This window comes from Pinus tabuliformis, chromosome 3_1, assembly GCF_031772625.1.
Source record: "Pinus tabuliformis cultivar Carrire ecotype Pingquan chromosome 3_1, CPIR1, whole genome shotgun sequence".
Lineage (NCBI taxonomy): Eukaryota > Viridiplantae > Streptophyta > Pinopsida > Pinales > Pinaceae > Pinus > Pinus tabuliformis.
In genome coordinates this window covers 919,580,814-919,592,038 of record NC_142301.1, presented here as the reverse complement: position 1 = coordinate 919,592,038, position 11,225 = coordinate 919,580,814, and the positions used below count along the sequence as shown (strand labels likewise).

General features: G+C 35.2%; 1 non-coding gene across 1 annotated transcript; it reads left to right on the top strand.

Moving 5' to 3' along the window:
- The first annotated feature begins 10,129 nt into the window (after positions 1–10,129).
- TRNAK-UUU (transfer RNA lysine (anticodon UUU)) lies at positions 10,130–10,202 on the top strand. Its single transcript has one exon. It is a non-coding gene; the product is annotated as a tRNA-Lys (tRNA).
- Positions 10,203–11,225: the final 1,023 nt, after the last annotated feature.

Here is an 11,225-nt window from a genome sequence, read left to right as displayed (position 1 = left end):
ATAGGAAGACTATCTTGGACACACAATCACTTTGTTGAGAGAATATCTCAACCACACACCAATTTAGGAAACATCTAGATCTCAATAATTCCTAAACATTATGAACAGACTCCTGTACATAGAATGAATCACAACAAAGACAAGTAGGAATTATATTTCCAAGTCACCCCCTTAATGCCTACTTGTCTCGATCTCAATCAACAAGAACTACATCTGGTCCAATTTGGCAATTACACTTTGTACCTTGTTCATGCAGACATCATCAAATTGTCGATGTCCATATAAAGGAACACCAATACACCAGAATGCATGGGTACCTAACTGCTGCAACTGTTGATCTAATAGGAAGTCCTTCACATACATGGTTTATCCAACTTCTTGATGAATTCTCTTTGACTTGGTCCTTCACACTCTGAGATTATTCCATCTCACAATCTCCCCCCCTTAATCGAAGACTCAATTCTTCGATTACATATCAAGCTTAGATACGAGTACACTTGCCACCCTCGTACCTACCGAGTGGTTGATTCCACAACTTGATGTCACTAGGGAACACATAACAAAGGGGTATGCATGCCTCTTTGGGTCTTACAGCCATATGCCCTTTTAATATACTCCAAGCTTAAGAAGATACTAGGTACATAAAACATTTCAAGGACCACAACAGACCATTACAAAGCAATATATGACATGTAGATTTGCTATAATTACAATGTGTGACTCATACTTTATCACGGTCATGAGTCTATTCTACAAACTCAAACAAACTTGGTTATCCATCATCCTTTAATCTTTGATGTTGCTCCAATCACTATCTTCTGATGCCCTCTTCAATGTCATGCCTTCATCATATATGATAATCAATAATTCTTGCAAATAAATATGCCAGAATTATTCAACACACACATGCATTATGACAATCCCCATTGGCCAAAATTGTTAGTGTGGGGATCCTCATGTGCATTGTGTATTATTGAAATGGCCAGTTCCGACATAGACTCAAACATGTGACAATAGTTGGTCATACTAATTGCGAAGCATCCCATCCTTTCCACCAGACATATATCAATACAATTTTACATTACTTGATAGACTCTAACAATTGATTTTGACCAGACATAATTATAACCAAGATGTCCCAACATAAATAATAGAAATAAGAGTTGACTTTCTCATGCCATGGTTTTTCACAAATAAGATTTCAATGGAAAACATAACATAAAATAGAGCAAATTTGGTTAAACGATCCAAGAATACCATAGAAATAAGTTCCAAGCGGCTACATGCTCGATGCTTCACAGTTCCCTTGCATTGGGTAAAATATGTGCAACTAACAAAAACTTTGAAGACTCTATCAAAGAGCTTGTCTATTGCATTACTAAACACAAAATTTTATACAAAACCTGGCCGAAGAATGTACAGGGATTCACCAACTAACATACTACCTATCTAAATTTGCCGACTATCACCGACTCCCCATTGACTGACACCAACTACTCGTCGACGTACGATCATGATGAACAGCTCGTGATTATTATTCTAATACCTCCCCTTAATCATGAACTAAATATTAACTTGCCCGTTGGTTTAAGTCTCAACTAGGCTTACAACTTTAACGCAGAGCGGGAAGATTATCTTAGACTTCAAACGACAAGACTCTCACTCTTAGACTCTCCAACTCCGAATGCCTCAATAAGCCTTACTTCTCTCTTTTTATAGGATGAGAAGGGGACAAACATCAAACAATTGTACTAAGATTCCAAGATATGGATCAAATCACACCAAAAGACAATCTTACTAAGATTCCGAGATGTGGATCAAATCACACCAAAAGTCAGAGAAGTGCTCCAAGTCTCGAAAATCAGAGTTTTTACAAAGTAGAGATTATTCCAAATCCTACGGAAAAGATATTTACAATGTGGATATTTTTGTCGTAAAATCCCACGAAAATCAGTCACTATCAAATTCAAGTGACAAGTGATTACTGTACATTGTGGATGCTTTTCAGGAGAAGCCCACGAGAACCCTTGGAATCTTTTAAGTTATGTTCCCAATGGATTTGTACCAGGGAATCGACCATTATTATGATGGTATGCTCCACTAGTCTCCCATGCTTTTGTATAAATCCTTCAGACAATCATTGGTTTCTCAAGGATAATCTGATGGTTTACTTTAGTTAAGACTAACCAATGATGATGTCCTCTCATGAAGTAGCCTAATATGCGATCATCATAATTTTTTTATAAATTTGCAATAGTCTTACAGGGAAGGTGAAAACACTCCATGCACTCTTGAAAATCACTTTGAAAGCCTCTTTCAAAGTACCTTGGATCCATAATAGTCTTCTTTATCCCATACCATCTCCATCATTCTTGTAACCAAGTTGGTTGTAACAGTCACTGTGTAATGAAGACAAATCCAAATTTTAATAATGTATTTTTGATCTTTCTTCTCTGCATAAGAGATCCCACCAGAGATCTTTATAGCCCTGGAAATTATAGACAGTGTCAGGAAATACAAGGCTTAGATCCTTTTGTGGCCACATTATTCTTACAGGATGTTCAAGATATCTGGTTCTATTGATAGTATAATATTTATGAATTGTTTTGGTTCTATTGCTTCCCTCATTCCATATCAAATTGATATCATGAAAACTTTCCCTTAATGCTTCGTCTGTAAGATCAGAATACATCATTGAATTCTTATACACCATATCATGTACCCAAGTGCTGGACTTGGGGTAAATCTTTCTTTCTGGTACAAGGTGTTGTAAGTCCTTATGAGGCTGTAGATTTGCATCCATAACTTTGGTGTTTCTTAATTGCCAAGTGGGTTTCCATTTTTCAGCATAGATTGGCCATGAGGTGATATCTGGAATATTTCTAAGTTCTTCTTGCTATGTTTCAGGGTCCCATTCAGTGACAATAAACATTAGATGATTTTATTTTTTCAAATACTCCCGACTAAAAAAATCTAGTAGACAGTTTCTTTCTCCCTTTATATGCTCGACATCAAAATCAAAATTTGCAAACAAAGCTTTCCATCTAGAAAACTTAGATTCTCTAGGTTTTTAATGTCTTTTATTAATACTTTATTTAAAGCAGAATCATCGTTCCTTAGAAGAAACCTTTAATGTATGAGGTTGATGTCAAATTTGTTTATATAATTCCATGCAGCGTTTACCTCTTCTTCAATTGTAGAATAGTTTTGTTCTGCTTGGTTCCATGTGCCAGAAGCAAACTGTATAACTTTTTCTTCTCCTTCTTTAGTTTGCTTGAGAATACCTCCCCATCCAATGTTGTTAGCGTCACTTTATACAATTTTTGGCAAATCCTCATCTGCAAAGTAGAGAATAGGTAAAGTTTTTACCTTAGATTTTATTTTTCTGATGGCATTGGTATGTTCTGAAGTCCAAGGCACTAGATTCTTTTTCAATCTTTGATTTAACAATTTTATGTCATGGGCACATCCTTCATAGAAATTGCTAACATAGTTCAAACAACCTAGGAATATTTGCAATTGCTTTTTATCTGTGATCATATCTGGAAATTTATCAGCGAATTCAAGTGCATGCTTTTGTAATGTGATTTGGATATCCTCAATAGTATGTCCCATGAATTTGATCATTTTTTGAAACAAGTCCATTTTCTTTTTTCTTAGTACAAGACCACTTCTCTTGACTACCTGTGTAAAAATTTGTACATTTTTGAAATGTTCTTCTACAGATTTAGAGAAGATTAAAACATCATCAATATATACAATGAGCCAATCAAAGTATGGCTTGAAACCTGGTCCATGACCTTTTGAAATTTGGATGGTGCATGTTTAGGCCAAAGGGCATAACATTCCACTCATAATGACCAGCAGGAATGCTGAAGGCAGTTTTGAATCTATCTTCTTTTTTTACCACAACCTACCAAAACCAAGATTTCATATCAAATTTGGAGAAAACTTTAGCTCCTGCTATTCGGCTTATTAAGCTTCATTTGTGGGGAATAGGATATGTATCATCTGCTAGCACATAATTTAGAGGTTTGTAATTTATGACTAATCTGGGAACAACTCTAATATGTTCTGAGTGTTTATTTACATAGAACCCGTAGCAGTTCCAGGGACTGCTAGATTCTTTGATCAATCTTCTTTTTAAGAGATCTGAGATTTCTTTTTGGCACAAATTTCTATACTTGTTGTTCATAAGTATGGCTCGGACCTTGCATGATTTTCCATCATATTGAAAATCCTGTGTACCTACCCCAATGACTTGCCTATATGTAGGTGTCTAGTGTTTGGCTGGGATCACTTTTTTGTTTAAAACATTTATGTCTGCACCCGAATCTATTAATGTTCTGACAGTGAAGTTTTCTCCTTGTATATTAACATTTAATAGTACATGGTGTTGCTGATACTGAATGGTCATGATCTTCATATTGCAAAACCCTTTGCCACTATTTTGAATATCTTCAAAAATCTCGACATTAGGATTTTTTGTTGGCTCTTGCCATTTTACTTTTTCTATCTGAGATATTTTTTCTTTTAGCTCAACTATTTCCTTTCTTAAATGATGAATCTCATGACTGACTTCTCCTAGAGTCAAAGACCTTGGTTTTGTATGTTGTTGGTTTCTTTGAAAATATTTTGTGTTTTTCTCATAAGAAGGATCAACAAACAGTGCTTTAGAAATATTACTTTTGAGGTATTACGGAGATCTCTGTGTCTGATTTGTAAAAATTTTTTAGAAGTTTTTCTTTCATTTCTCCTTCTGTAAACATCTTGATGCCTGCCAGAACTTTTGATTCATCATCGTTAGTGTGTGCCATACACACTTTCTCTTTGGCTGGTGCCTTTTTTGTTTCTGTTTCTGAGTTAAATTCTGAGTTTGTCTCAGAAGGGCTGCAGTTGCACTCATCAGTGTCTGTGCAATTGCACTGTTGAACAGTCACCTTTTCTTCACTATGTTTAGACTCAAATAAACTCGAATCAGATGATTATGATGAACTACAACAATTTTGCTTCATCAAGTGTACTTCTTCCTTGAAGTGGATTCTAGGTCTTCTAGAGGCATATTCTTGTGTCTTTTTGCCTCTATTTTCCCTTGACTCTCTTCCTTGAGGACATTTGTTTGTAGTATGTCTAGTTTGTCCACATAACCAACAGGTAATCATATTTTTTCTTTGAGACTTAAGATGGATATCTTTGGGCTCATAGTAGTGTGTTTTGGGCATTATTTTATATGATCCTTTCTTGTGCCTATTTGACTTATGAGGATGACTTTTAGCCGACTATTTATGACCTTTCTTCTAGGATTTTCTGTGTTTTCTTCTTTGCACAATTGGATCATCAATAATCAATCCATATTTACTACATATAGATTTATTGTCAGGTAGTCTAGACATATTTTATAAGGACTTATTGACTTTCATGTTTGTGTAAAGTCCTACCAAGGATTTTGTTATGTTACAATATATCTATCCCCATGTGTAGTTCTCAAAAGAAGTTTGGAACACTTCTTGTTGCTGGATGTATTCAACAAATTTGGAGGGTAATGTTGCTAAATATACTTTTTTCCATAGGTCATTCTGACTTTATTTTACTTTGTAAATTCTTTGTATCTTCATATTGGGACATTTTCTTACATTTGAGATTCATCAGGATCATCTCATGTTTATTTGCAATTTCTATTGTTGATCCACACCAATGTTCTAGGATGAAGGATGTTAATGCTCCAATCATATTGTTTTGGGGGTCACCATTTTCATTGTGGATAACATCTCCAGCTTCATCCTTAACAAACTTTGCTTCCATTTTTTCAAGTAATTTAGGGGAAGATTCTACTTCCCACCATCTCTGTAGGGTACCTGTAAAGCAATGGATGAGAGTTTTGCAGGATTCAATTTCAGTTTTTCTCTCATACACATAAGCTTATATTCAGTGTACATGTGGTCAATCATTTTCTTGATTTGACCAATACTCAAGCCATCAATATTCCATTCTTTATAAGATCCAGACTGAAAGGTATGAGTTTCTAGCATCTTTTCCTTACCATTGAGGTCAGGAGTTGGATATCTAGTGAATTGGCTAGACATAGGTTCATATATAGGAAAAAGATGTTGTCTTGAGGATCTTGATTCTTCTTCTTTGGTCATGGTCCCTGTGAAAAGAGAATAGGATTCACTAAAAGATTATTTGGTGCCAGTGTGTTTCTTTGTATTTTCTTGGGAAATAGAAATGGAAACCTTTCTACAGGTTTTGTGGGATGCTGAATGGGCACATGGTGGCTAAACAACATGGAGGTAGGGATATCCAAATCTTTGGGAGATATTGCAAGTTCCTCAAAAGTTTCAGATTGTTTACCCATTAGAGTCTAAGTAGATTCGAACTCATAATCTACCACTCTCCATGCTTTCAATTTGTGTTGTTGATTCTCTGACAAAACATTTTAATACAGAAACTGAAAGGTTGACATCATTCAAAGTCTTATTCACACTATATACAACGACTGATAGTGAGTCAAGACATTCCTTTTGTTCATAAGTTTTTACCATATTCATCTCTAGCCCTTTAATTGTTGTATTTGTCCAGTTTATTTATTCATTGGCCTTCTGGATCCTTCCATCTATTCCTAGGGATGAATCATCTTTTAATACTAAAGGAATGGCCTTGGCTGAGTTGCTAGCTTCTCCTAGCATGATTCCCTTGTATGGAGGGAATGTGGTATTTGTTTCTAACTTGCTTCCATCACAAGCTGTCCAGAAATGTTTTTGTGCAGATGAAGTTTCTGCATCTGCCATATGTACTTCTGGTTGTTCCTTTAATTTCTTCCAAACATAAAAAAAAAATCCATGAGTTTATTTTTTCCATGTACTTTTTCCATTCCATAGAAAGAGCATATTTTTCATCAACAGATGTGCTAAGATTAAATTCTTCGGATTCAGGATGTGTATAGAGATCCAAATTTAGCATGTTCTTCATCCAATCTCTATTAATCTTATGTTTGGGACACCCATCTATGAGGGAGAATAATTTGTACATTTCTGGGTTTGATGGCTTTTTGTAGTTTGGTGGAATAGGATTTTGAAATCTTGAAGATGGAATGAGATTGTCTAGTCTTTCAAGATATCCCAAGCCATATTTTGGCATCCCAGGTGGTCTCATCTTGCTAACATTTCAGTGAGACGGGGGTCTTCATTTTAGAGAGTGGGTAATTCATGAATCATTAGGATAGTGTCATGAAGAAATGGAATGTCAGAGCATTTTGGATTTGGACATGAATTTGTAATAACAATAGAAGGGGCCTCTCCAGTCCTGGGATTATGATTTATGTGGAAAACAAGATCTGCGAGAGATTGTAAGCAAATTACTGTTTGGAAGACAAGACATTTTACTTCGAGAGTGGAAAATGTAATAACTGAGCGAGTTCAAATAAATCAACATGTGAGCAGCTTACAGATGTGGAAATAGATGGCTGACATGAAATATGATTTGAGTTTATATGGTATTTTGTGGCTTGACATGCTTCTTGTATTCTTTTGCAATCCAAAGTAGATCTTCTAGGGAAGGACATAGTAGATTTAGTTGGTCCTTCTTGTATTTAAGCAGTCGTGATACTTTGAACTTTGGGCAACTGAGGTAGATCTACTACCCAGTTTTCTGGAAAGTTGAGATCTTCCCATTTGATGGTCTGATGCTCAATTTTTTTATTGTGAGCATCAGTGATTACCAGGGTGCTGGATTTTGACTCTTGACTGGGTGTGTGCAAAATGGCTGGATATAATGCGTTGGTGTGCCTGAAACACCCTCTAGTATGAACTGCAATGTTTGTCCTTTTTCTTTTCATATCAAAACCACTAGTTTTGATTTGCAATTAGAGGATGTCCTTAATGTGTTCATCATACACATATACTGAGAAATTTGGGTGGCAATCAAACCATATAGGACCATTTGATAAAGGAGCCACAATACCACCAATTAATGAATCAGTATATCTATTATATGTGAGATCTCTGATAGTAGCCAACACATATGTATTAAGCCCTCTGTGGGTTAAAGAATTTATGCCCACCCGGATACAACCAAGATGTAGATAAGAAGTACCATGTCTTCGAGCTTCTTCCTGAAGCTTTTTAGGATCTAAAAGGGAAATGGTTTGAATGGATTCGACATTTTCTTAGATTTGAGAGACACATTCTTTAACAGTGACTCTGGTTATAGCTTTCAAATGAAACACAGAGAAATCACCATAAAATTCTGAGGGGCTTATGAAAGGGAGAGCCCATTGGCTGATGGCTAACTTTCTATTAACTTTATTTCTGTAGAGTTAGTCATTGAAGATGATGCACTATGAAACATATTTTCCATATCAAAATTATTTTCTTGTGTTTCTTCTTTCTGAAGTTCTCTGAATGAAACAGATCTTCTTCCTGGTTCCATGTTATCTTTTGAGAGAGTTTAAAAGATAAATGCCCGTATGAACCAGATGTTACTGGTTCTGATACCAATTTTAAGCAAGGGCTTCCTTTGAAGGAGAAAATGAAGCTTATTGTGCAATTTCTATGTCTTCTGTGATGAATACACGAACCCGTACACGAACCTCTGATCTTCACACAATAATGCTCTTCAACGACCTCTTGCCAACACAAACAAAACATCCCTCGATCCTCGGTGAACCTCCAACGAACCTTAGATGAACCTTGGTATAATTATGACATATTTATAACCCACTCAATACCTTGAATTCCAACAGAATCGGTGCAAACATTGTCGGTGCTCTTGACACCCATGATAGTAAGGATCGTGATATAAAGAAACAAGAATCATTCAACTCCTAGGATTCGAACCTTTGATTTTATGTCGATTGCTGATTTTTCAAATATTTGGTAATCAGACGGACATAGGCGCGGTTAAATAATTGACAACGCCCATGTCCATCCTATTACTAAATATTCAGAGAATTAGTGATCGACATAAAGATGCCCAATTCAAACAATGACGTCAGACCTGACTCCTTCTAATCCTTCTCTCTCATCTATGTCGTGGTCCTAGCGACTGCCTTTCGGAACACTAGTTTGCCTCGAGCTTAATGTCGTCTCTTTTTCCTTTCGTTTAACTCACGAAGAACCAGAGGATTCACAGACCATCTGAACTACTCTAATGCTAAATCCCGTAGAGCAGCAAACATAGAATGAATGTGTGATATCGTCCGCCGGTGCCTTCAATGTATTTGGTGAGACATAGGAAACAAGAAAATGCATCATCCTCTGAGTTGCATGAAACATAATATTTATTAAGTGTTGCCAAAGCAGAGAAAGTGGGATGTGAGGCCACATCACATTGCCGCACATCCCACTTGTTCTTTACATCATTATTTTCGTTTCAAAATTGCTCAGAAAACAATGGAAATTTAGGTAATACTAGTTGTTTTTTTTTTTGGAAATCTAAGTTACAATTGATAAACTTCAAGATTTTGGGCGTTCTAATGGTTTTTGATGGTACTAATCTATTTCCACCGTAAAAACAAGATACGTGGAGATACTCTGTTTGATTAAATTCCTACTCAAATTCTATCAACATCTTGTCCACGAAGATTCACATATACATGATTCTCAACATGTTTCAGAGAATCTCTCAACAACATATAATGTTAATTCTCTTCTTAATCTTATAAATCTTTCCTCAAGCAATCCTTTTACTGAGACTGGACAAATAAATATTTATGAAAAGGCTCTTATTGATAATTCATTTATATCAACCAAAATTATATGTCATGCAATAACATAATAATTTATCCAACACCAATTTTAAATTGTGTGGAGTGTCGCTAGAAAGAAAAAAACGAATGTTATTAACTCAAATGTGATAAAATAAATTACATATCACTGCCATACAATGACATAATAATTTATCCCCACCAATTTTAAATTATATTGAATGTCCGAATCAGCCCTGCCACCCGGGCCGGTTGGGCCGCCAATGTGGGCGGGGAGGGAGCTGGCAGGAGCTGCACCCACCCCCGCGGACGGAAAAAACGAATGCTGGTTATCATTTGAACTCAAATGTGGATGAGATGGATGGAAATAAGTCGCAACAGTATTATCAGTTGTGTTTTTATTCCTACGTTTATTTAAACAGATAGGCCGTCTTAGCTCAGCTGGTAGAGCGCGTGGCTTTTAACCACGTGGTCGTGGGTTCGATTCCCACAGACGGCGACACCCTTTATTTTATAGGCATAACATTGGATTAAAACAGTTAGACATATTTCTATCTTTCTCTGAATTCTTAGTAAAAACAGTTAGACACATTTCTATCTTTCTCTGAATTCTGAGGCATAAGCATAACATTCGATTAAAACTGCAATGCCCTAGATTTTAGAGCATTTTGAAAATCTGTTTAATAAAAGTAAAGGCACATGATTAAATTTATTTTTTGTATTTTAAAATATTCCAAAAGCTGCAATAGATTAATTTCAACCTAAAACAGAAAGAAGATGGATGGATTTGTATGCAAACAAGTCAATAGAGTAGGCAATCCATTCAAACCCAACCAAAATGATAATGAAGATGGACACAAAACCCAATAACTTTTATCTTCAACGTTGTCACATAGAAAAAGAGGAAATATAAACACTACACAGCTTTTAAAGTGGGTGAAAATTTCAATTTAAGTAGAATGTAAAATTCGGGAGAGTAAAGTTAATTATTTGAACTTTGTTTTTCTATTATATTTTGGAATATTTCTCATATATGCAATTTATTTTATGTAATTAAGATAAATATGACTATTAATAATAAAAAAGATATTTAAAAGAAATCAAAACACAGGGAATGCAGAAAAAAATTTAATTAGATGCCTTGTATACCAAATGAGAAAATAAATTGTTTAAAATAATTGAGGTGAATACATTGAATAAACATTTTAAAATAATTGAGGTGAATACATTGAATAAATACAAAACAAATATTGTTTGAGGGGATTACATTGCATAAATACAAAACAAATATTTTTTGAGGTTACTAAATTGCATAAATACAAAACAAATATTGTTTGAGGTTACTACATTGCATAAATACAAAATAAATATTGTTTAAAGGATACTCAAAGTTCTTCTTTTCTTGCTTTTAATTGGGTTTGTCAATAAATAGCTAATGGAGAATTTGATTCACTACTGTTGTGTTTTCTCGTTTTTCTTTTTTTGGTTCTCTTAGCTTTAGAGTGTCTCAACATAGTCTTAC